The sequence below is a fragment of the Poecilia mexicana genome, unplaced genomic scaffold (assembly GCF_051168715.1).
Source record: "Poecilia mexicana isolate PSO_F unplaced genomic scaffold, ASM5116871v1 scaffold_21, whole genome shotgun sequence".
In the NCBI taxonomy this organism is placed as follows: Eukaryota; Metazoa; Chordata; class Actinopteri; order Cyprinodontiformes; family Poeciliidae; genus Poecilia; species Poecilia mexicana.
Genome location: NW_028263390.1, coordinates 2689786 through 2712040, shown reverse-complemented (window position 1 = coordinate 2712040; position 22255 = coordinate 2689786). Strand labels below are relative to the sequence as shown.

Genomic DNA, 22255 nt, shown 5'->3' with positions numbered 1-22255 from the left:
AAGGTTGTGCTCAAGCCTCAACATCTGCAGTAAGATGAAAAACATTTTCTACAAGTATTTTATGCAAAGCCTTGGTTTCTTTTAAGTCATTTGTTGGGTGAGAAGCATAAAGGCCATGGCTGATACAGAACTGAGCGATAAAGTGGAGTGCAGTATGAAGGGCTGCCCTGGAGTCCCAATGTCCATATGAAAGAAGAGAACAGTGGTGAGCTTTGCACAGCATCTTCAGAAGACACAAGTAAATGGAGGGCATTCATAGATGACATTCTTTAAATATTTAAAGGGGCAGTATCGTGGGTCTTCTGGGAACATAGTGCCATTTTATAGCACAATAAAGTAACTGTTACCTTCAGTTTCGGTAAAAAAAATTCCTTGTATATCAAATATGACTTAAAATAAGTTTGACTTTGTAATTTAACGCATTGAAATTGGGCCTCTGTCTCTAAGACAGTCCTGCTCTTTCCAACTCTGTCACTTCAGAAAGTCATCACGACGACGCTCCTCAATTAACCCTTTAAAAGCGTAGCACTGAAGTAGCTTGAATACTGAGATCAGCAGTTCCACCAGGTGCTTGCTAATTGCTACTGGCCAGTCTGAAGTAGCTGACTTTAAAATGTAAAGTTTATTGATCTTTGATAATGTGTTCTTGCATTGTTTTGCCATTACCATTATATTACTGGAAAATAGTGTCAAACCAACAATATTTATCACAATAACGTTTGGGACAATTTATCATCCAGCAAAATTTGTTTTGCAATTTTGGGTGTGCACCAGGCCTAGTCCAACCAAGCATTTTGCACAGTTGAATGGTTGCCATGGGAGATTACAGAATTTCTCAAAACTGCATGAAATTATCAAAGCAGCACTCCAGGTATGTTTTTGATGAGGGAATAACATTATAACATGATGCAAAGATTAAAAAGTTAATTTTACGTAATACTGCTGCTTTAAAATCAATCTTGGAACATTTTAAATCGATTCTGAATTGTAGTAGATGGGAATTGGAATAATTTTGCAAACCTTTTGCAGTAGCTGAAGACAAATAATAAAAAGCATCTTTTTATTCTTTGCAATAATTTACCATATAGCCTTCATATATATATATATATATATATATATATATATATATATAATATGGTCATCAAATACTGCAATAATTCAATGTCTCATTTAGTGCAATCACCTTTTACAAAAAAAATAGCATTTTACATTTAGCACATGCACACTTTCTGCAGCCTGCTTCTCAAACTAAAAGAGTCGAATGTGAGAATGAGCTGAAGATCAGTGTTGGTAAGAGCAGTACACACTGAGAGGAAGTGTTTGTGTCACACACGTGTATTCTGCTGCACCGACTTCTGTCTGCACAGGGAGCGCAGAGACCAAAGATAACTCTTGACCCATCTTACTGTGAGCCGTCACGGCGTTGACATTCTAGCGGCAGCTCTTGCTGTAACAGCACTGCGGTTAGGTGCAAGAGGAAGGACAGGAAGATTTGTGAATGAAACCAAGTATACAAGCAAATGAGCTGTTACAGTTAAACGGCATTTTGCTTGTTTGTGACAAACACCAGACCATTTTTGAAAGACGAGATGCAAAGCTCATTTTGCATAAAAGTAAATACCCCACCAGACGGTTCACCCCAACAACAGGAAGTAGGCTTTCTGAAGTCTGAACTCCTTTTATCCTGCAAAGATTGTTGGAACACAACATGCTCTCCTCCTTCATTGCAAGAGGCAATGCAATCCTGCTGGTCTGCCACTTCCATTGACTTCCATTTTTATATCATAAAAAAGAAGCAGGGGTGGAAATGAAAGCTTGTAACAATGCTAAAGAGCTCCAACACTGCCCGTTTCAGACACTAGTGGCTCTGTTTCCAATTAGTTTAAATGGTACAGTCAAAGTGAGCCAGCCTAGCAGCACCACTGTGTTCCTTTAATTGATGGCGCTGCTACTATCCTATTTCATAGCCATGTCTCTGCAGAGGCAATCTAAAAAAATTATAAACATAAAAAGCTGGTCTTTAACTATTTCGCAGTGTTAATATCTCAAGCAGGATCACATTAAACGCCTATTATGAGTTTAACAGAACGACTGGGCAACGAGACTAACCCTACTTTTGTCTAAAAACTTTTGATGCCTGGTTGGGATATTTGTGGCCAATTTCCAGTTTTTGTAAAGTTTGGACCTGTTGATCCTGAGTTCTACCACAATATAAAATAGTTCATTTTTAGCCTTCCAGCCAAGAGCGGTTAGAAGGGCTGCTGTAAAACAGGCTTTTTGATACAATTTTTTTTTTAAACTAAATATTTACAGAGTTGAAATTCTAAACTGTCTTTAGCATCTTATTAGTTATTGTATGGTTAGCTTTAGTAACTTTATACAATATTCTTTGTTTGCTTACCCTTAAGAAATGGCAGTGAGACCAAAAAAGAAAGATCTAAGCATTTTAATTGCAAACAACCACTGAACTGAAATAGGCCGTTCAATAGGCTGGCTCAAAACATCCCTGAAAATAAAAATGAAAAGTTTAAAGAAAAAAAAAGGACTCCATAATGAATCACTGCGGCATTCGTTAATCACCTCTAGTGCTGGATGATATGGCTGAAAAATGTATTGCTCTATAAAAAAAAAAAATCATATCATGATTTCATATCTGTTGATATTGATAATTATTGATTGGTTTTTTGCTTTAAATATCTGAAATACTGCTAAACTGGTGACGTGAACTTTCCTGTTTTACCCAGTTTCCTCTTGAGCTGTTGTGCTCACTCTCTCACTTCATGTACTTATTTTTTTATTTTTAAGCAGTTAGAGATACAGAGGCAAAACATGAAACATGTTACTTAACAGGTTGTTACTAGGTAACCAAAGAGTGAGTGAGTCAGCTGATGCCACCAAGCTTGCTTAGCAGGCTGTGAGGGGTTGAGTGGGTAAAACATTTCCCCTGCCTACATCCCCCAGAATGCTGTGCAGTTCTGGATCGGATTTCAGTGAAATCATTGAAAATTTTATTGGACATATTGATACTGATCTATAGCGATATATATTGTTTTTTTATTTAATGCCCTGCCCTAATCACCTTTGTTTGGGAATGTTTGACGCTTGTATTTTCAGGAGGTTACAGGGAATATTGATCACATTGGTGTAGATTGCTTTACGAGGAACGTGCACTGCCTAGAAGTGGGGTCCATTTCTGTAATCTTCCCTTACCGTCCAACCCCAAATATTCTCAATTGGATTTAGATCAGGGAACGGTAATTCTTTGGAAGAAGTCCTGTTGAAAAAACCCAGTCATTACCACACAAACAATGGCCTTCTGTCATGAGGGATGCCCCCTGCAACATCTCCATATAGCCACTTGCCGCTTGGTGCCTCTGTCCAACCTGAAGCTCCACTGATCCATTGAAGGAAAAAACCGTCCAGATCATGATGGCGCACTCTCCACTGCGCTGTGCAGAAAACATCTGAGATGGGAGCTCCTTGTAATGTCAGTAACATTGGAAGCCAACAGCATCGTCAAGGTTTCATTTTTATTCGTCATTAAACTTTCTTCTACTGGTCCCCATGATTGGTGCTCTTGTGCAAACTCTAAACTAGCCATTTTTTGCCGTTGAAGGAGACGAGACGTTTTGAGATGTTTTGTTTTTTAAACCCTTCACTTGCAGTTTCTGTCTGATGGTTATGGGACTGCAGTTGGCACAATCTTCTCTTAATTTTTGCTGGGGATCGTCCCGTGTCTTGACAGACAACCAAGATTTGTCTGTCAAACCACGGTTTGATCAGGTCACACACTAAAGTCAAGCACAGCCCGACAGCCTGACTTTAGGATATGGTTATTGCTACCTGTGTTTGACAGACAAACCTTGGTTATCTGTCAAACAAACTTGGGGTCTACCGCTTGACTGTTTTGTTCCCTAACCTTCATGATCTTTTAAGAAGTTGTCTTTCTGTGTCCAACCTCAGCAGCAGTGGTAGGCTGCAAGAGGCCTTGCTTATGCAGTTCAACAATTGGATCACATTCAAAGAGCGATAGCTTTTTTCCTTTGCATCAGGAGGTCACGGAGGTGTGGATAGCTGACAGAAAATGACACTAAATCCACATTTTTGCAAAGATCTGGGCTTTTAAATGATGAATGACTTTTGATCACCTGATGAACAGCCTGTTTTAGTTTAATGGTTCTTTGCATAAATTGCCCACGCAAATTGAATTAGACCTGACCAACTGGAGCCAAAGTGTGGGTAACTTGTTTGAGACGTTGTGCCATTTTAGAGAAGTCAAGACACTGCAGAAGAATAGGAAGGCATACAAGCTAAACCCAAAACTCAGGTCAAGTGAAGCAGTATGGGGGAAGAGTAGCATGCACACCCTGACTTTAGGATGTGGTTATTGCTACCTTTATCAATTCACTTCAAAAAGGAAAGTAAAAGAAGGAGAAGGTAAACTACAACTCCTCTAGTATCCTAAAGTCACTGTAGGAAACAGAATGAACACAGTGAAATGAATATGGATCTTTCATCAGAACGGCCAATGTCTGTCAAATTAATGTATGTTGAAAGTATCGCATATCCACGGAAATCTGTAGAGAGACTGTGAGGGTGTTTAGGGTATAATTTACCAAGGGCCTACAGCAGGCAGGGCCCCTTAAAAAGCCCAGTGGTTGAGTTTGAATTCTGCTTTAAAAATAGATGCTGTCAGAGGTCCCAATCCTTTTTGAAACAAGATAAAAGATAACTTAGTCCACACGTGAACCCCGATTCAGCTGACGTATAGAATGATGCTGCAGCAAGAGACACAAAGGTCCTCTCTCTGTGAAAAGGACATTAGGGACAGAAAATGAGAAGACAGAGAAAATTAGCTAGCCAGCATCTTAGCATGTTCGTTATGCTGCTCACTTCTCAGAGAAATAACACAGCTCACATCCGCAGCAGTTGGCTCAGAATGAAGGCAGAGTATTAGTGATTTATTTTGATAGTTTAATTCATAAATTCATCAGCATCAATGGTTTTACCAATCACTTGCCAACAAAATGTCAGAGCTCACAGTAATAGAACATATTCAATTAGTCTTTAACTACTGATCAATCTAGATAGAGCATTTTGATTCCTGCAGACACACAAGGACCAAAGAGTTTGATCTAATAAAATTATAAATCCAGTGATTTTTTTTTATAATACATGTGCTAAATATTTTAACAACCTCTGCGCTTTGCAGCCCAAAGCTGGGGAACGCTGATTTATGACATCAGTCGAATTAAGAGCCTTTGAAAAAGAGTCAAAAGACTCAAACATATGCAAAATATGTAAAATTCCATAAATGGCAGTCAAAATCATGAAGTGCCAGACAGAAACAATAATGCGGTAGGCAACATAAATGGAAACTAAGAGTGGCACTTATCTTTATTTTCCAGATCAGATGGAAACACACTCTGCAGGAGTGGAAAGCTCCCTTCACAACAGCAATATGACTGCTGACTTTTACAACACGTCACAACCTAATCTTACACATTTATCAAACACTTATAGTTTTTGTCAACCATTACCTAATCTGAATGCATCCTCATTTCCTTATCTAAACTGCTTCTTTAACATTTAAGCAGTTAGTCCAGTGGACAAGCAGAACTTGGCTGCTCACTGTGTATGCTAAACAAACGTCTGATTTACAGATGGTACAGTGGGAATTGGTCTATATTGTTAAAATGCAACATAAAGAATGATCACAACAGATCATTTCTACAGAGACATTTATGTAGTTACCCAAATAATATGAGCTCTTAGTGTTTCTATATAAAGACTAGGACAGCGAAAAACTATAATGTCTTGTACAGTTAGCACATTTACTTAAACAATTTAGTGTGTCTATATCCTATATTTTCATTTAAGTTCGTGTTGTCAAAGGAAATGTTTCGAAAGGCAAGATCCACCCTGTACAGGTCGTCAATCCAGCACAGAGACACACAGATCACATAACCACCCACACACACACAAAGGTGATTTATAGAGCCCAGTTAAGCTAACAGTCATGTTTCTGGACTGTGGGAGGAAGCTGGAGTACCCAGAGAGAACATGCAAACTGCATGGAGAAAGACTCCATGCCAGGATTCGAACCCAGAACCTTCCTGCTGCAAGGCAACGGAGTTTCAAACTACTTCATCATGCAGCTCAATAATCAATATGTTAATCTTTTTCCATTTTTTTCCTAATAGCAGGAATAAATATTACTTTTCATTTTAAATCAAAGTTATTGAAACATATTTTCTCTTAAAGGGGCAACAATTCTATCAACCATGCTTATTTTTTAGTGTCAAAGATTGAATCAACTTACTTCAAGTCCTCCATCACAGTAAATGTTTTAGCTTGCACATATTTTATGGATTGAAAAATGACATCGTAAACATCATGTTACGATGCAGAGCTGATTCACTACACTACAGACCCAGTCTAACAGAAATTAGGTCAACGTGATAAATTGTTGGGAATAATTTCATAATGGGCCCTGGCAGACACAATGATATATTCCACTACGATGGGGGCCATAAATGTTCTCTGAGACACACCTGTTCAATTGTTAACACACCTCAGCAAATCACACACTGGAAACTAAGTGCATTTACATATTTAGACATGACCTACCCAAGGTCAAAGCAAGCATCAAAATGGGGAAGAAAAGGTACTAAAGTGACTTTGAATAATGGCTGCAGCTAACAATTATTTTGTTATAGAGGCAGTATTATGTATTTTCCAGTCACATTGAGCCATTTCATAGCACAACCAAGAAACTGTATATATCAAATATAACTTCAAGGAAATTTGACTTTGTAATTTAATGCCCTGAAATGTTCTCTTTAAATACTCCTCCTCCTCACAACCATTGTTTGGGTTTACAGAAAATGGATAAAATAGCAGACTGCTTCAGAGTAAAAGAAAAGCAACAGAGGTCTTGTGATGGACACAATTTACCATTCTTTTAATGAAACAGTACAAGTATTATTGCTAACCAGGCCTTTGACCTTATGATGCCAAGTGGTACAAACCTCCAAGGACTACGTCCAGCAGGCTAATCCACCATGTCACATAGAACATATCATCTTCAGCTGCTTTTTGGAACATGACGGTGACTTCACTTAACTGCAGTGGTCTCCACAGACAACAGATCTCAATCCAATAGTGCAGCATTGGGATGTGGCGCAGCTGGAGGTTTCCATTCGGATTAGCAGCTGACAAATCTGCAGCAACTGTGTGATGCATCAACAAAGAGCAAAACCTCTGAGGAATGTTTCCAGCACCTTGTGGAATCTTAGCCACAAAGGATTAAGCCAGTTGTGAAGGCAGAAGGGGGTCATGTACCTAATTAAAGCTGCAGTAGGTAACTTTTATAATTATTATTATTATTTTTAATTATTTTTCTTTAAATATAGCTTAAAGTTATCACTATATCACGACAGTATAATATGAAACAGATAATCTGTTTTAAATAAAGAGCTCCTTTTTCTGCCATCTGCACTTAATCACTCAAACAACCAATCAGAACCACGAGGAGGGTCTCAGCATTGTCAACCAAGCTCATGTATGCACTGCTCTTATCCTCCCCATTGCTCTCTGTTACAGCTGGTTCACCAAAGAGGAGCTTGTCATAAATGCTGAGGCTAGTTAGCATGGCCACCGATGACGATGGGTAAATAGTTCTCCGGGAACAGCAAGTTGTTTCTCCACGATTAGCACATTGTAGAGCAGGAACATGAGGTTCTACCAGACTACACACAAAAAAGTAAGAGTTCTTCTGAGGGTTAATATGTAAACACAGGAATGTTTTTCCCCAATGTCAGTCTGCTTCCTCATTATGTTTATTAATAAACTGAATACAATTTCAGATTTTTGTGTAACTATTGTTCAGGTTGACTTTAAAAATGACCCGATTATTGTTACAGCTTAATTTTATAAGATACAGAAAAATAATTGCTTGGGATGTACAGACATGAAAGTTTGAGCCGATATTGATATCCAATGTTAATACTGTTATGTCAGAGTTTACCAATATTTTATTTTATCTATATTTTTTTATTCGATTACTCAATTAGTCATCAGAATAATCAATAGATTACTCAATTACTAGAATAATCTTTTACAACAGTTATGCATACTTAAAGAAATATGTAAAAATATAAACAAATAAAATACTTATAAAAGTTCCATAGTGACAGGATGGTGAGACAGATAAACTAAAACAAAAATAAAAAAATAAAAAATCCAGCTCCTCTGCCTTTTCCTGGTACCATCTAGGAACAACCAATCAGAGCCAGGAGGCAGGTCTGTCATTCATCCACCGTGTGTGGCATTGCTCGCCCTTCCCTTACCTCTTGCTCTCTGCTATGCTGCAGCTAGCAGATACTGTTTTGAATGCGCAGGCTAGTTAGCATAACCACCAATGACAGTGGATAAACGTTTTTCCTGTAAGTTGTTTCTCCACCATTAGCACATTGAGCAGTGAGTGCATGAGGATGTTTGACAGCACTAAGACCCTCCTCCTGGCTCTGATCACTCGTTTCCGACTGGGAGTGATGCATTTTTTCAGATAGTAATGGTATCTCAGGGAGAAGACGGAGGAGAATGATCTTTTCACAGATGATCTGTCTCATACTGCCATGACATGGTGATCATTTTAACAAATGTGTAAAAAACATTTTTTGTGCATATATATATATATATATATATATATATATATACACATATAAATAAAAGTTTCATAGAGCAGCTTTAAGTGGCCAGAGGGTGTACGTTCTTAAAGATTTGTCTTTCTGAAAAGTTTCCATAACGCTTAGATTTATTTGGCCCTACATTAACTGTGAAATGAACACTGCACATACATCATACACATCACAGAGTCCTACAGTGTCTGCACCAGCCAATGCGTTTTCACCCTAGGACCAACCAGAAGCATGAGCAGCATGTAATGGAAGCCTCCTTTTAAAGAGAAGAAGTGGACAGGGGGAGGGGGCTCCAGCAGGAGCCTCTGTTCCTGACAGCCACACAGTCAGGAGGGGGGAGGGTTCCCAACACCCGGGCCCTCTTCCTGAATCTGCTGGAATGAGCATGATGGATCCTTCCTTCTGCCTACTGGACTAGGAGCTAGCTCCACAACTCTACCAAAAGAGACACTCAGTGGGAAATGCAACCTGTGTACTTACTTATCTGACAGAGAGTGTGAGCATGGAGCAGTCTGAGGGGTCAGGTGACAGGCCTTAGCTGGAAATACACTAAACCAGTATCTGCAGCCTTAAAAAGAAACTGAAATGAGTCGGGAACAGAGAAATCATTTCCCAAGGTTAAACTGACATTGTGGATCGGAACAAGTTCTTCCTCCACTCCATGTTTCTACTCAGTCCAAGGACATAACCGTCCTCCCTGTTTAAAAGAGGCGAATAGAGAAATAGATGAAAACTGCAAATGTGCCATTCATTTGTTTTCATGGAGATTTGTGCAAACTAGAAGTGATAAACGTCTCTTCCCTCTAACGAAACCTATTTTCCTGAGTGTTGGCGCAACAGAAAGCCACAAACTTGGTTTGCACTCAAGAACAAGTCCTAGTTCAGCACTTGTTTACTGCACACAAGCATTCATACCCGCGTCAACAAGCACCGCGCAAACGCAGGACGCTCCTATTTTACTGATCCGCACATTTCTTTTACGTGTTCATTCAGGCCTTCTGCAGATACCTCCCGACATCCAAACAGGGCAATTAGCCCCTCGTGCTGCACAAAAATCCTGACTTGGCACTTACCACGAACGCTGTGAGCAGCTACTGCTTGGTCTCTGCAGAGTGGCAAATCAGCGAGGTCTCCTGGCAACACGTTTGCCCAGCTACAGGCACACATGGTTTCAGTTAGGGGTCTGCACCTATAAACAGTTGGCCATGGCAGTTCTCTGGTCAGGAAGTGCAGTGTTGACTGCAAGTCAAGGCAGGCACAAACTGCTAATGAATGACATATACTCTCACAGTTTAGCTGTTAACAGCAGGTTTGAACTGGAGGCATTCAGAGTTCTGCAAGGAAAAAAAAAAGAAGTGACTCTGAATCTAGTCAAAGTAGTAAAAGTAAAAGGTCAGTCAACCTCTGCAGAGGAGAAACCCTGATTTAGTTCAGAGTGAGATATAGTTGCACCAAGTCTGAAGGTGTCATGATAACATCATTATGTCAGAAAGTTCAGTAAGTTTCTTAACTGGCTCAAAAATAAAACAAAGTGGAATCATTTTAAATGCAATCACAGCTACAATCATTCAACAACAGCTATATAACGCACAAAAAAATTATTTTTGTATATTTTCAAACAAATTGTGACGGTAAATATTGTATGTTTGGTTGTAACCACAGGTGGATGATCAATCAATTTCATCAGTTAATCAAATTTTCTGTTTTGAAAGTTCAGTTTTTAGAAAATCTGGTTTTGTTTTCCACCAAAGCTCTCCTTGGGTTCCCCTAGTTCAGAGTGATGTCAGGCCAACCATCATTTTATTCACAAGCCTGTTTTACAGCCATTTATTTCCACTTTAAATTCAGGTCAAGTCACAAAAGGAATGATTGAAATAAGAGACAGTTTTTTAAAGATATTTGTAATTTGTAAAATAAATAAATAGATAAAGTAGGGTAAAAATAACTTTGGATCCAAGCAGGTAAGAACCAACAAATGTAAATGCAAGTTTTAGCAGTTCTTTATGTTACAATTGTTTTGAATTTTACATTTATTTTTCTCATCATCTGGTGGACTTTCTTTTTTCCCTTTTACATAATTTCAACCATATCCCACAGAAGAATATTTCCTTCTTTTGCAAAGTTTTTTACAGTTTTCTTTATCTTAAAACCTAAAAACAAAAATAAAATGCTAAAAATGAAATTTTTCCTACTGTAGATAGTCATAAAAAATTACCGTACAAGTTGCCTTTTTTCAAATGGTTAGGTAACATCAGCAGATCCAAAGACAGTTTATTTAGCTGCAAAGGGACGATGAAAAACGTCCCTTTGGTTTTCAAAGGTGGCAAGAACTCTGTAGCCCACCATCCAGCCGGACGTTTTTAGAGGCCGCACATGCACAGAAATAATATATGACAAGGAAGTCAACATTCTCCTGTAGGGTTATCTCAGGCCAAACACATCATTCTAACGAAGCGCACCAACTGAGCATTCGTATCAGCGGCTTGCAAAAGGTTGAGACCAACTCATCCTGCATCAGTTTAAATACAGTCACCTGGACAACCAGGAGGACTTTCGTTATAAACTGTCACTGAATATTTCATTACTGGGCCAAAGTTGTGCAACACAAACAACTTCTAAAAGCGCCATGTAACCTAGAAGTCAGAAAATTAAACAGTGGCAGTACAGTGTTCTCTTAAGGCCTTTATAGATTATTTGAACCTCGCTTTGCTTTAACATCACTTTTTTTTTTTAGAACAAAAATTGTATGACCCATTTTTAATTTGTCGTAGGGTTTTGCTAACCCCTAATGAGTCAAAATCACGTAAGATTTAAAGAGAAGCTAAAGGTTCCAGGTTATCTTTTAAATTGAACGATCTTGGGAAATGCAAACTTCTCTCCTGTTTGAATAAAAATCTGTTTGCACAGTAAACGCTCAGTGAAAACTGAGTGCTTTTTGAGCCATTTCTAAACACCTCCATATTCCAGTTGCAGCTTAAACAACTGCAACTGGGTGCAACTTCACAAATAAAAAGTCTGGGAGAAGACACTAAATGTCCTGCTGGGGAAGAAAACAAATTAAAATGTTCCATAACAACCCAGGAGGCAGTAAAGCTCAAATCTGCCATGGACTGGATGCGCTCGTGTTACTATCTGTTGTAAAACAAGTTTTACACGATCAAGAACTGGGAGGATGCTTCTGGAGACAGACGGTTCTCCTTCACTGATGCCACGCTGATAAATTCTGTGTGTGTGTGTGTGTGTGTAAGTCAAGTACATTGTATGTAATATGGCGGTAGAGGCAGCATGCTGTGGGGTTGTTTCACTGCCAGCTGTACTAGTTTACTGTAACGTTAATGGAATAATGAAAATGGAAAACTAGATATTAATTCGTTATTTAAAAAACTGTTTTAGTAGGAACAGTTTAGGCAAACAAACTACAGTGCTAGAATATTCTCAAAGCTTACATGTTGTGCTGGGAAAATTATCATTTTAATTATTAGCACTCAAGAACACAAAAATATCCATGTCAAAACATTGCTACTAAAATATAACCATGTGCACTAAATTATTTGTTGCATTATCATTCCATCACAGAAAAACAAAGGTTTCGATAAATCAAAATACGTCCGAAATCAATGTCCCAGACCTGAACAGTATCTATCAGCAAAAAGGAAAAATAATCTGTGGAGACACTAAACTGTATTTATATCATTATTCAAAATAACTTCGGTTTATTAGATAGGAGAACAACTTGTTGATTTGAAATGAACCAACCCGGGTGAAGGAGCTTAGTCAGTTTACAGTTTAATGATTGAACCTTTCCATCTTGACTAATTTTTGCGAGGTTTCAACAGAGAGCTCAATGGAAAAAGTAGCCTGGGCTAACATGAGCTACAAAACATGTAGCGCCTGGCAGTGTAAAACTCTAAGGAGGCGGCTAATAATTACCACATTTAGCCATTAACACATACGTTAAACTTTCAGAAAATGTTTCGAAAGTTTTTAATTTTTTCTTCACTCGGCCAGGAAGGCGACGGTCTATAAACCCTTAAGCTTAGCTGACTTTGCTAGCTGCTTGCTGGAGACAAAAAGTTTTTCCACACATCAAACTTTTCTTCTCTGGCAGTGTGACTCGTACGTAACAACACTTGCCATGGAAGACGCTCAATTTGTTTTTCTGCTCCAGAAAAACGAGACTAAATCCTTCCCTGCTGGTTGTCGCTAAATGGAAAAGTCTCGTTAATTAAATGGAACTTACCTTCCAGTCTCCACCGCTGCCGCCGCTCCCCGGGACGCCTTCAACACCCGAGACCGCCGCCGGACCTCCGAAGGGCCGCGGAGCTGGGAGAGGAGAAGCCGTAAGGGGTCCGGGCGCTCACTGGGAGAAGAGCTAACAACACCGAGGCCCCGGGCCTGTGTCCTCGGAAAAGCAAGAAGCGGAGGCAAACCGAGCCACAGCCCTCTGCTGTTTGACAGAGACTCCGAGAGAACTTTTTGACAGCTCCTCGTCTTCGCCCCCCCTCCCCTCTGCAGCCCTTCACTTTTCTCTTTTTCCTCACTTCCAGCAGATACGAATCAAAATACTGTCACAGAATATGGCGGCTGCTTTCAGCGAGCTGCTATCGCGAGATGAAGAAATTGTTTTCCTTCCCCCCCCCTCCCCCCCAGTTTCCAAAGTTGTGATGAAGACGGAGAACGTTCACCATCTGAAAATTAGGTTGAGCTGCTTCCAGTTCCAGAATGTGCAAGCAGAAGATAAGCTAGAGGAAGGAGGGATAAAAACTGGTTTTTCTAAGGAAGTTTTATCACCAGCATTCATCTCATTTTAATTTTATCCTAAGGTCAGCTGATGGGTAACTTTTTCAAAACCTTGAGCTGGAATGTTGAGATTTTCTGAAGCCATTTTAAATGCATTCAGACAGCAAAGACAGAAAAACAAGCAACAATTTACAGCAACTTATTTGACACATGGATTTCAGAAAGTTGTACTTTGTTCTTAACAAAAACTCTAACTCAAACACTAATTCAAAAAATATTGCCCACCAAGAGTACTTGACACATGAGAGATATATATAAAAAAGACTTGTTTGAAACAACAGAGTTCTCAGCTTGAGAAGTTGAGCTGCATGATTACAACCTAAGTCACTCTAACATTTGTACTATACCGTGCCTTAAACCTTTTCACTATTTGTCACTTTCACTTCCACAGTCTTGAATGTGTTGTATCTGGATCAAATGTGACAAACTATTAAAAAGTAATGCATGTTTGTGCGTTAGATGGAAAATAACCTGATTTTTAAATTTAAGTCATAGAGAATATTGCTGCTGTCAGTCTACTTGAGTGTGTTACTGCTACATTTGCATATCTTCGCAATGAGAATTTTTCCAAGCACCCCCACAGTGTTTTCACCTTTGTGATGATGTGTGTAGGTTGATGTGTAGTAATGATTTCCCATTGCACATTGCATTTTATATGTAGCCCAAAACGTTGGATTTGGTCTGACTACATCGCATTGATTGGGATACCTCATGGCTTTTCTTTCTTTTTTGTCAAAATGTGCTTAGAGTTAGAAATCACGCACATTCTCCAAGAAAATTGGAATGATTTCTTTTTTTTACAATGGTGAAGTCATAACGTCATAAACTCCCACTGGTTGAAAAAATAATAATAATAATGATATCCAAAGATCTGGACTGAACCAGCAACACAAACATCCAAACAGAGCTGAACCTGAAAAGCTCTTTCTGGCTCACCAACTCTGTAGGGAGAGGAAGACCAAACATGATGAGCTCCCTCATCAGGGGACTATAAACACACTTTGCTCAGCCACTCGAGCAGCTGAAGAGCTGCCAGGTAGTAGAAGAAAGCTCACTGTGAAGAGACGTTCACCTTTACATCTCGAGGATCTTTTATACTTGCTTTAGTAATCATTTACGGAGGTTTTTCTTTTCTTTTTTTTTCAGGCGAAATATTCTGTTTAAAGAAACCTTCTGATATTCACTTTTTAGTAAAACATAATTGAAAATAACAGATTGACATGGGAATTTGTATAACTACACCAGGAACATTAATATGGCTTTCCTTTAAGGAGTTCTGGAGACTTCTTTTAGCATCTTGCTGTCTGCTTCTAGGGTAAACTTCTCCTCGACAGCCTAACCTCAGCAGCAGCCAGAGCTCCAAGGTTTAAACAGATCAAACCTCGTTCAGAATGATGAGTTATGTTATATTAAACATGACCTGATGTGATACAGCTGTCTGTCATTTTTATGTCGGGGTGTCCTAATATTCTCCTGAACCAAAAACTGCTTGTTTTAAAGGCAGTGGATTGTGCAAAATTGCTCTCACAAAGGTCCCTCCCCCTCTCAGTTCCTTCAGACTAGTGGCAGCAGTGATTAGCAAACAGCTGGTGTAACTGCATGTTCCTTATGCACAGATGTGTTCATATGAGCTCATCATACAAATGACTTCTCAGTCCAGCGCCCCTAAGATCTGTTGTAAACAGCATGAGGAAGCATTGTTGTGATGATATACTGAAGATAGCGTGCAAGAAAGAAGAGGAGCTTCTTAAAGAAACAGAGATGCATTTCAAAGCATCAAATTGCAATGGCAAATTTCTTTTAAATCATATATATATATATATATATATATATATATATATATATATATATATATATATATATATATAAAAATGTAAAAATTGAACTTTTTACATTTTTTTAAAGGCAATTAAAAAAAAAGCCTGAGATAAAGCTCGTTTTTTTTTAATACTTTGCATGTCCCTTTGGAAAGTGTGAACAGTACAACAGCCAAATATTCAAGAAGCAGCGCTGTAAACTGGCCAAAACAATCTGTAGCTACTAGCACATCACACTTCATGCAAAAAAAAAAAAAAAAAAAAAAAAAAAAAAAAAAAAATATATATATATATATATATATATATATATATTTTTTTAAATATATATATATATATATATATATATATATATATATATATATAAAAATTCCCCTCTCACCCTCCGTGGGTGGTCTCTTTCATCCTCTGAGCTCGGGTCCTCTACCAGAGGCCTGGGAGCTTGAGGGTTCCTCCAGTATCTTGGCTGTGCCTAGAACTGCACATTTCTGGACTGAGATGTCTGATGTTGTTCCTGGGATCTGTTTGAGCCACTGCTCCAGTTTGGGGGTGACTGCCCCGAGGGCCCCGATGACCACAGGCACCACTGTGGTCTTCACCTTCCAGGCCTTCTCCAGTTCCTCTCTGAGGCCCTGGTATTTCTCCAGTTTCTCATGCTCCTTTTTCCTGATGTTGTGGTCACTTGGTATTGCTACATCCACCACAACGGCTTTCCTCTGTTCTTTATCCACCACCACAATGTCCGGTTGGTTCGACATTACCATCTTGTCTGTCTGGATCTGGAAGTCCCACAGGATCTTAGCTCGGTCATTCTCCACCACCTTTGGGGGTGTCCCCCATTTTGACCTCGGGGCTTCCAGTCCATATTCTGCACAGATGTTCCTGTACACTATGCCCGCCACTTGGTTATGTCGTTCCATGTACGCTTTCCCTGCCAGCATCTTGCACCCTGCTGTTATGTGCTGGACTGTCTCAGAGGCCTCCTTGCACAACCTACACCTTGGGTCTTGTCTGGTGTGGTAGATCTGAGCTTCTATTGCTCTGGTGTTTAGGGCCTGTTCCTGGGCGGCCAGGATGAGGGCCTCCGTGCTGTCCTTGAGTCCAGCTTTCTCCAGCCATTGGTAGGATTTCCTGATATCAGCCACTTCAGTTATTTGTCGGTGGTACATCCCATGTAGGGGCTTGTCTTCCCATGATGGTTCCTCCAGCACCTCGTCCTCTGTTCCCCATTGCCTGAGACATTCGCTGAGCACATCGTCCGTTGAGGCTTTGTCCTTGATGTATTTATGGATCTTAGATGTTTCATCCTGGACAGTGGCTCTCACACTCTAGTGAGTGTGAGAGCCACTGTCCAGGATGACAGAGTCCTCTGCCTCCTTCCTTACGGCTCGTGTACAGTCTCAGGGTGCTGGATTTGGGGTGGAACCCTCCATGCATGGTTAGTAGCTTCCGAGTCTTAACATCCGTGGCCTTCATCTCCTCCATTGGCCAGCTAATTATTCCGGCAGGGTATCTGATTACTGGTAAGGCATAGCTGTTTATTGCACGGATCTTGTTCTTGCCATTGAGCTGGCTTCTCAGGACTTGCCTTATTCGTTGGAGGTATTTGGCTGTGGCTCCTTTCCTTGTGACCTCATCGAGGTTGCCATTTGCTTGTGGTATTCCCAGGTACTTGTAGCTGTGCTCTATGTCTGCTATCGTTCCCTCTGGGAGTGAGACCCCTTCTGTGCGGACGACCTTCCCTCTCTTTGTAACCATCCGGCCACACTTCTCTAGTCCGAATGACATCCCAATGTCAGTGCTGTAGATCCTGGTGGTGTGGATCAGTGAGTCGATGTCTCGCTCGCTCTTGGCGTACAGCTTGATGTCATCCATGTAGAGGAGGTGACTGATTGTGGCCCCATTCTTAAGTCGGTATCCGTAGCCAGTCTTGTTGATGATTTGGCTGAGGGGGTTCAGGCCTATGCAGAACAGCAGTGGGGACAGAGCATCTCCTTGGTATATGCCACATTTGATGGACACTTGTGCAAGCGGTTTGCAGTTGGCTTCAAGGGTGGTTTTCCACAGTCCCATCGAGTTTGCAATGAAGGCTCTTAGAGTCCTATTGATGTTGTACATCTCTAAGCATTCAATGATCCAGGTGTGTGGCATTGAGTCATAGGCTTTCTTGTAATCAATCCAAGCGGTGCACAGGTTGGTGTGTCGGGTTTTGCAGTCTCGGGCGACTGTGTGGTCTACAAGGAGTTGGTGTTTGGCTCCTCTACTATTTATGCCGATGCCCTTCTGTGCCGTGCTCATGTATTTATCCATGTGTCCGCTTATCTTAGCCGCTATGATGCCTGACATGAGCTTCCATGTTGTAGAGAGACAGGTTATTGGCCGATAGTTGGATGGGACTGAACCCTTTGAGGGATCCTTCTGGATCAGGATTGTGCGCCCTTCAGTTAACCATTCAGGGTGAGTCCCATTCTGTAGCAGCTGGTTCAGTTGAGCTGCCAGTCGCTCATGGAGGGCAGTGAGTTTCTTTAGCCAGTAGGCATGGATCATGTCAGGCCCTGGTGCTGTCCAGTTTTTCATACCCGAGACTCTTTCTTGGACATCTGCCACAGTGATGGTTACCGGGGCTTGTTCAGGGAGGTTGCTGTGGTCCTCTCGTAGAGAGGTTAGCCACTGTGCCTTGCTGTTGTGGGATGCCTCCCTTTCCCATATGCCTTTCCAGTATAAGGCATATATATATATATATATATATATATATATATATATATATATATATATATATATATATATATATATATATATATATATATATATATATATATAATTTTCATATCAACTGAAGGTAACATTTTCCTGATTGTGCAATGAAATTACATTTTGTGCCTGGAAAATACATAAAACTGCCCCTTTAAAATGGCATGTTACAGAGTCTTGGTAAAATTACTTTAATTTTCCGTGTTGTGAAGATTGATATTAAAATGTCCAAATATTTAAACAAAAGAGTCTTGTGACTGTATATGACTTAAAATGAGTCTTTTTTGTAGAGTATATTTGAAATGATTTTCACTGGATTCAGAGACATTCCAGTTTTTAAAAGCCCAGCAATCAGAGAAGCCAAATGTAGTTTTTAATTCCAGGATCTTGGAGCTGACCAGTTTTAAAACATTCTCAAAATATAGTGTTGGATATTAAAATGCTCCAGTATCACCTCATTACTTTACAGAATTTCATTTGTTTCCAGCAACAGCTTTTTTTATGTCAAACAAACAAAGCTCTACTTCAAAGGGCTCCTCTGCTCACCACGAAACCATTGTGTCCTCCAGTTTCCTTCTGCAATGTTGCAGCCAGTTATTTCCAACAAGAAACCGTTGTTGTTGTTCATTACACATGGACATCATAAACAGGTGGCCCACTTAACTCGCCGTTTTTACAAGATAATTGACGTGAACCACGTCTCCTGCTCGCCGCTTCGCGCTGCATGAACCCGCAGCTCGCAGGGCTGAGCGAGAAAACAGAGGCTTGTGGGAACCTTGGTGAAAAATCGACGGCACATTTGCTCTCATGTGAACTCGGTGGAAACATGTGGCGTCTCGTGTGTCGGCGTAATGTGGTGACTCACGCACAGAAAGGATCGGGCCGCAGCTATCTCACACGGACTGTGACCCTTGACTCTGGAGCTTAAAACCCAGGGAGCAGAATTCCCCGTCTCTTGTGAGCGCCGCGCTGAGGGGGACAGAGAAGCCTCTTATGCTCCCTGAACACTGCTCTCCTTGCTTTGCACAATGCCTTCCACACTTTGTGACAAGCTGGTGGCATGCGGGGCTCAGTGTCAGCTCACTGAATCAGCAGGAAAACAAAACAGAATCAGAATTCTTAAGAATTTCCAACGACTTCACTGTGTGACTGTGGATGCAGCGTGTTCTTCACTTGCTCACTTTCTTTGTGTGAATACACAACACGACGAGTGAATACGATGGGGTTTTTTTTGTCTTTTGCAAAAAGTGCATATGAAAGTAAAGCGATACATGTGTTTTAATATAGTTAACAAATAAAAACCTGACAAGCATGCACTCATATTCAGTCAGAACCAGTTGTGCACATCTGGAGACCAAATTTATTGCTTGTTTTTTTTCTTTTTTTGTTGTTCTTTTTTCTTTTTTATACACAGCAGCTCCAGTCCAGTCCAGTTAAAAGTCTTGCCACAGATTCCCAATTGGATTCCAGATGGAGTCAGACTGTTTTAACTCATCCATCTGCTGTGGTCGTATCTGGGTCTGTGCGTCGGGTTGCTGTCCAGCCGGAAGTTGAAGCTTCGCTCCAGTCTCCGGTCTGCTGCTTCCAGGACTGATCTGGTTTTAGCTCCAGCTATTTTTCCATAATCTATATCCAGCTTTATTTTCCCTACTCAAAAAAAAAAAAAAAATCAAACATTCCTCAGTATGATGCTGCCATCACAATATTTCACTCTGGGTATGGTAACATACAATATTTTGTATGTTTTGGTCAAGTAGAATTTTGTTCCTTTCTGACCAGAGATTATCTTGAATATTTTTTAGGTATGCACCCATTTGAAAATTTGGGCCGATATTAATATCCAAAATATAAATATCAGACATCAATATGTCATCATGTATTGACACATAAACTTTATTCAGCCTTCTTTTCTCTCCTAAAAAAACACTTCCTCAGAATGATGCTACCACCATTGTGATTTTACTGTGAGTATGGTAACATACAATATTTAGCATGTTTTTGGTCAAAAAGTTATTCTGACCAGCAATAATCTTGAATATTTTTTAGGGATGCACCGATTTCAAAATTTGGACTGATATCAAAATCCAATATAAATTTTACTGCTATGGCAGATAACCAATATTTACCAATATTGTACTGCATATATTTCACTACTTCAGAGTCTTTTGCTGCATCACCATCAGTGACCAGCCTTTTTTTTTCTTTCAAGTTTATTTGATAGGGACAGACATACATTGACAGACAAACTGAATAAAACAGCAGTCCCATGTTTGCATCATGGTACAATAGCAACACCTAATTCGCAGCACTTGTCCCTAGCAGCTCTCCTTCACTCCCGTTCCAGAAAAATAGCAACAAGATGGAAATAAATATCTGTTAACATCGACCCGGCTCTATTTGTCGGACCAACATTATATGTTAAAAAATTGACTAATATCTGCTGATATGTTGCACAAATCTAATATTTTTGCAAGACATTGCACTCATACAAAACATGCTGTGCTAGCTTAACCAAAGGGGGAGCATGTGCATTCAACACAAGCAGCCTGGTAGAAAAAACCCTCCAGGCCTGAAACTGAGCACACTCCTGTGATGTGCTGTTCTGGAGGAAGAGGACTGGCCACCCACATTCTTGGCATGGAAAGAGGCCTGTTTCTCACGGTCTGAGGACAGCATGTCGTGGGTCAGCAGTTTAGATTCAGCTCTGCAGTGGTCCTCCAGTCATTACTCCCGTCTTAAGCAAACCTCTTTGCTTGTCTGCTGGCCGCTGAGAGAGGGTCATGCAGGCGTCCTGCACAAACAAACTCCATGTGCAGAGATACAGGGGACAGAGGAAATGAGGGCAGCACAAAGTTGTTCTGCTCTTATGCAGGACTGACATATCAAGCTGCAACTTCAAACCTTCACACATGTGGAATTATGCACACTGTCGCGGAGATAAGGAAGAGAACCGTTTTCTTAATTTTAAATCTTACGTTAAAATTAATAAATGTTGACTGTTTCTCATAGAGAACAGATCCTCACCAATTTTTAAAAACTTCAATTTAATTCTGCTTTGCTTTGCTTTAAAGGGCAAGCTGGAATTAGATGATGCAGCAAAAGATATAGTTAAGAGCCGGTTAATCAGAAAAGCGATCTCCACTAATGTCATTAGCAGATATTATCAATGCTAGTGAAGAAAAAACTGTTGATACTGTTTATTATAATGTATCCAAACTGCAGCGGCTGGCTAAAGTTTTCTTATCCCATTTTATTATTTGATAGTTATACAATTTATTGTATTTTATTGGGATTAAGTGTTTAGTTAAAATGTGGAACCAACATAATTTTCAACACTTACCAATTATCTATATTTATTTTGCTGTAATTACAAAAACATCTGATGCACTTGTAATTGATGCTTAAAGGCAAACATCCATGTTTACCTTTAATCCAGCCAAATAAAACTTGCAAGTGCCTTTTTAAAAAAACACAATTTATAATTTGTTGATAAGTATCTACTGGACTAGAAAAGTTGTAATTTTTAAATAACTTTCTTCATGTTTTTAATTTTTAAAATGAAGAAAAATAGAAAAGTTTTGCAAAAAGAGGACAGGAAAATGTTCCTCCATCAGATAATGATATTTGTTGAAAGTGACGTTGAAAAAAATAAAAAACTCCCGTTGACAGGTGGAAACACTGAGAACACCTGTAGGAGCAGAGCTGCAGGGAGAAACGCTGTTAAAATTAGGCAAGAAGTGCTGCAACCAGCAGGAAATCCACAGCAAACCACACAGGAAGCTGCTGCTGTGGCATCTGGAGGTCAGCATTCAAGATACTACATCCCTCTGAAATGTCCCCGAGGTCAGACTGTGCATTCCTCAAAGGAGCAACAAAATCCCCAAAGAGCTCCATGTCAGACGCTGCATGGCTCAGTTAGCTCTGTAGATGTTAAAGTTTGTAACAGACCCTGAGTGAATTTGGGAGGGTTGTCTGGGGAAATCCTCCACCACGCTGTCCACTACCAGTGATGGCTTTACTTTTAGCCAGACTGCATGGTGTTAATGTAAACTTCACACAGTCCTGCTCCTGATCTTCCTGCATCCTCATTGCACTTCACATGTGCTCTACATGTATGTGTCACACTTCTGTTTTCTATCCCAGCATTTAACCCGTACAGTCTTTCATACGCCACGTTGTAAAGTCCTT

General features: G+C 40.0%; 1 protein-coding gene across 3 annotated transcripts in view; it reads right to left on the bottom strand.

The window, feature by feature from the left end:
- tab2 (TGF-beta activated kinase 1 (MAP3K7) binding protein 2) overlaps positions 1-13354 on the bottom strand; it is a 55985-nt gene extending 42631 nt beyond the window's left edge. For 2 of the 3 annotated variants that reach the window (XM_014968605.2, XM_014968607.2), the window contains exon 1: positions 12943-13353. The gene's annotated coding sequence lies outside the window, so the exon portion shown is untranslated. Of the gene's footprint in view, positions 1-12942 lie in introns of all 3 variants that reach the window. The other variant, XM_014968606.2, reaches the window with a different exon arrangement.
- Positions 13355-22255: the final 8901 nt, after the last annotated feature.